We start from the raw sequence: 5,404 nt of genomic DNA on the forward strand, positions 1-5,404 counted from the left end.
GCACTTTTATCACTGCTTTGTGAATAGCACAGCAGGCAGTATTGCACTTAAAACCACTTATCACTGCTTTGTGAAATGGCCCCAAAATCTCAGAACACTATACAATATTAAATAAATGAAAATAAACTCTTACATCAGCCTGACTTGGTTTGGCTCTCTTGTAATATCTATGAAACATCTTACGTACAGTACACCGTACGGTTTCCATGATTAGTAATTTACATCTACAATATTAAAATGAAAGCAGGAGACCATGTTGCCTCGTTTATTTACTGTAATTAGCCCCTCACTTTCCCCAGTTACACAGAAATAGAACTTTATTTTTGCTAGCTCGTTTTTGAAAATCCACTATAGCCAAGTGGTCACCCCATAGAAAACTGCAGGGTCATCTCCCCATGATATCACAGCTTCCTATTCGCTGCAGGATTGCTGCTGTCCAAGGCTGCCATATTGTTTTCCAAGCATTCCTGTTGGGGTTTTTGTTTTACATTGTATTTCTCTGCAACAAAGGGTTGGGGTCCTGTGGTTTATCTCCAGGGCAGATGCTGTTTTAAAAAAAAAATGTAAGTGGGTGAATTGCTGTTTTCAGTTAATGATGGATATTATATTTTTACAAAATAACAAAAGCTAGATTTGCACAAAAGAAATTCTGGCATTGCTCCAACTTTTCATTTCCGATTAAAGACACCTGTTTGCAATCAATACATACTATGCAGCGCTGGACACTTTTCAATTAAAGCCACTATTTGGTGTATGGAAGCGTTGGTAACACAAACAAAGATAGAGATGGTAAAGGATTAGCAATGACAAGGTTCAATATGTGTAATGTGAAGGGGTGAATAGCAATTATTTGTTCAAACACTCAGCTATATGCCGTTTGAAAACTTTTAATTCTAAATAAATGTTGTGTAAATGAAGAAGAAAAGAACCTTGTGCATACTAATTGAAACCTGACCTTTATCTATGAAATTCTGAATTTCATCAAAATGTGATATTTGATGACCTTTTGCTACTTGATGCATTAGACTATTCATATTTTTATCCCTTATTCTTTGTATTATTATTTTTTCCAGAACACTTTGTGAAGAAAACAACAGAAGAAATGTAAGAACTTTACAACGAAAAAAAAAGAACAGGTAATAATGGAAACACAGTGACCTAATTTGAGAGCTTTATACATTTGAGGTGAAGGTCAACCATGTGAACCTTTATTTTTAATTGTTCCATTAACATCATGCCACAGGTTTTATTTATGACACATGGAGTAGTTTGGGAATATGATTGCTGTACTGCATTGTGCTGCTCACAAGACATTATTTATGACTGTGTCCTTGAGAGGTTAGGTGTCAGGAATAAGTCTTCCCAGAAAAAGGTTCACCGAAATATTAGAGAGCTTTAATTAGCAACCCATTTAATTGATTTGAGCACAATGTTTGACAAAAGTGTTTGCTTCAGGGTCACCATATATGGATCAATGACTGGACATCCACTAAATTAACTGACAGATTAAAGGAAATTAAGCAATAGACTGATTAGGTGCCAGTCCAAGAAATCATTTTCTTTATGGTAGGTCAAGTGGTGTACTTTTTCAGTCATTCATCTAGAGCTCTGTATTTAACTCTGTCCTAATGGTTTTTAGTGGATATTAACAGATAATGTACTTCAGAAAGGATCATTTTCTTCTAGTTTTATTTTTTTGCAAAATAAACTTTAATGATATTTTCTCTTATATGCATCTATTGAATATACTGCAAAACCCAAAGCTCTCCTGTATGTCAGGTAAGCTTTCAGCTTTATTTATTTGAATGGAGATCACAGCTTACTTGACATACTGTAGAGAAGCAGTGTCACCGCACAATCATAGAAGTGATGTGTGTGCTATATATTGATACAGCAAAATGAAAAATCACCAGTGAGCATTTTCAAATCAATCAGGCAGATCCTGCTTTTCTCCATTATCTCTTAGCATACAATGCTTCTACTGCAGCAACGGATTCTGGGTAATGACATGCAAATGAGCATGTCACCCTTTGCTTCAAATCCATTTTAACATGGACTCCTATAAGCATATGCCTGCCGTAGTAGACAGCTTTTCACTTTTCAACTAAGCCTGAGTTAAAGTCCATATGCATAAACCTGCTTGTGTGTGTGTGTGCGCAACAGGTACTGTTAGCTGTACTCTCACTGCGCTGTACCTGTGAGGCTTACAGTTTTGCTGAGTGTCCGCCAATGGTAGTGGGGAAGACAGGACAGGTTTCAGGATATTCTCAGCTCTTTCTGAGTTCAGCGCCTCCATTCCCCGCAGGCCCCAGCAGAGCTGGGTGCAGTTCTTGCAGGAAAACCATCTTGCACTCCCCCTGACAAACTGAAGTCACAGGCAGGAGTATAAAAACAGCAACTGATCTTTATTGAGTACAGCCGTACACAATCAACAATGCATTTCCTCTGGTACCTGGAATCAACCCCCAGGGCTTGAGGCCCCAAATGTCTATCCTTTTCTCCCCTACTCCTGGGTGAAGTAAGGGGTAACTGCTCCCAGTCCCCTGCGGGAGGGGATAGAACAACAACCCACTCCCCTCAAGGGAGACTCAAACTCCCAACTGTCAATTCCCAACTGCCCACTCCCAACTGTTACTTCAGGTCTCAGCACAGTGTGGGCTGCACCTAGGCCTCAGGCCAACCCCCCCCCCTGTCACTCAAGGATGCTGCTTATTTCAGAAGGGCATAGATTTAACCCTAACACTGGTACCAGGGCTTATGTGTTAGGCAGGACAGGTAAGTAGCCAACAGGAAAAATGGCAACACACATATACACTCACACACACACACATATATATATATATATATATATATATATATATATATATATATATATATATATATATATATATATATATATATATATTCCTCTAGCACCGCCTAGCAGTTAATGTGTTTTCTGTGATTTCTTTTTCAGATATATTTTTTCTGGCTAAGATAGGTTTAGACATTGCACATATTTATTGGTAGTTGATGCGGTATTCACCCTCTGTGTATGAGATAGATAGATAGATAGATAGATAGATAGATAGATAGATAGATAGATAGATAGATAGATAGATAGATAGATAGATAGGCAAATGGTTTCTAAGCGTTTTAGTTTTGTGGGTATTTAGAGTAGATTGCACTTTTTTCGTCAAGAACTGTCTCAGTGTGCTTAGATAGGAGAAAACTAAGGTTTATTAAATTAAATCATAAAATATTGTACGGTGATCAACTAAACCTCTGTAAAACGTAGTGCTCCCAAATCACACAGGACTTTGAATGGTAGACTTTTTACAGGTATCTATTCTTTTAAAGGATTTAAATCATTTTTCAAAACAAACTTATTGTGAAGATGAACCACATTTTTTATGTTTAGCCAGAATATTTTGTCAAGGAGATGCCCTACTCACTTACAGTGTCTACTAAATACTTGTGACACTAAGGTGTTTTAGTTGGGTTGGGGTGAACAGTGAAATGTGTGATCAGGCTTCCTACTGCAAGTCTTCACAATGTGCTAGTACTGCATGGGACTCAATTATACACCCAAAAACGTGTCCAGTTTATATTTAAATAATACCAAGTAGCTATAAATGTAGGTCCTGTTATTGCATGTTAGATCGCGTTACAGTTGAGACATTTTAACAGGGGGGGGGGGGGAGTATGTGCCGACGTAATGTAGCATAACATGCTGTACATGCAGAGGATACATAACATTTAATATCTAGGAATTTGGAAAATATTCCGTTTTGCACCTTTTCTCCCACTTTCTGCTTGTATTATTACAATCATCAGATTGTTATAACCCCACATGTTGCCTTTTCTCTGTCCCAAGCATTTTCATATTCATTGACTGAATAATCATTTTTGTTGAAAGGCTGTTTCATGCATCCACTATACATTCAGTAAAAAAAATGCCCCTTCCCATTTCTCCTGGGTTTATCACCATCTAATTAGAATGACCAGGCACTTGGCCTGGTGTATCTGTCTCTCTAAAGAAAGCTTCACCTTTTGTACCTTATTTATGCCTTTGGGGTATTAGCAATGTTCTATAATCCCCTCCTTGTCCCTTTGTCTTCCAGAGCATATAAACTGAGGCCAATTAGTATCGTTTTAGAAGGCTTTTAATGTACTCCTGGAACAACTTTTGTTGCGTGTGTTTAGGCAACTTTTATTCTGTTTTTGTCCTTTGTTATATTGCTTGGAAACTTGGACACTGGTTCCATGTCCTTCTTGTTTATTTAAAATAATATCATTGTGCTTTATAGAATATATTTTTGGGCACTCATCCAAGATATTTAGCACCTATAACAAACTGTAACCTTTAACACCTTCAAGTTAATTAAGAGCAGATTACATGATTTGTTTAGATAAATTCCTATGATCACAAGGGATATATCTTTTTTTTTTAATGTAAAAAGTCACTATGTTGTATATTTATCGATTTATGTTCATCACATCTAGAAAGAATAGTCTGCAATGGGGCAGCAGTGAATAAAAGTTGTATTTCAGAGACCTACTAGAAATACTGGAATTGTTGTCTATTTCCTACGCCCTGTTATCTCTGAATATATAACATATAATATAAATGGAGCAGAAATACATCTTGATGCTTAACCATTCACCAATCTAAAAATAAAAGCAGCTGTATAATATGTAATTTCTTCACTTGACGGATATGATCTATAAGAAGGTATTTACCTACCTAAAATTGATCTGATCTGCAAATCAACAGATTAGTACATGTAAATATTTCCTGAGTCTATTGAATAAGTTTTGGAATTTGTTTTTGTTGTTGCTTGAGAGTTACAGATGTATTCCATGGTACTTGTTATTGTGCATGTTATGTTGTGCAATACTATTCAAAATCTTTGAATGTATACTATGAATACTGTATATGAAGCCAGGCTACATCTGTACCACACTAACAGCAAGATTTACTAACTGTTGCCAACACGGTTGGGCTCACAAATTAATTGTACTGGGTCACTAAATCTAGCCATGCTAAGCATGTTTTTTTTAATTGGCTGTAGTTAGGTAGTAATAGAAAAGAAAACGTTGGTGATCAGGCAGGATGTCATTAAACTATATATCTAGACATTATAAGATCTTTAAGTCTGGATTTTTTTGTGTAGACATTATATTAATAAAGCCATTATATTTGGTGATTTTATGATTCATTTATTCATATTTACTTCATTAGATGTGGGTTTTTCCTCCAACGCTCCAGTCTCTTTTCATGTAGTCATATGAGAATACAATCATTTTGAAACACTTTAAAACTCTTGTTTTTCTCACATGAGTAAGTACATATTTAAATGTTTTATAAAGATGTCAATACTTTATAAAACCATGTAGATTAAAATTTGGATGTGATAGCATG

At 36.1% G+C, this 5,404-nt stretch overlaps 1 long non-coding RNA gene across 1 annotated transcript; it reads right to left on the reverse strand.

Annotated features, from left to right (window-relative positions):
- Positions 1–232: 232 nt before the first annotated feature.
- On the reverse strand, positions 233–2,603 carry LOC142487184 (uncharacterized). The gene is made up of 2 exons (XR_012799160.1): positions 2,196–2,603; positions 233–545 (listed from the first exon to the last, which is right to left on the reverse strand). It is a non-coding gene; the product is annotated as an uncharacterized LOC142487184 (long non-coding RNA).
- Between the last annotated feature and the right edge of the window lie 2,801 nt (positions 2,604–5,404).

Source organism: Ascaphus truei, chromosome 2 (assembly GCF_040206685.1).
Source record: "Ascaphus truei isolate aAscTru1 chromosome 2, aAscTru1.hap1, whole genome shotgun sequence".
NCBI lineage: Eukaryota > Metazoa > Chordata > Amphibia > Anura > Ascaphidae > Ascaphus > Ascaphus truei.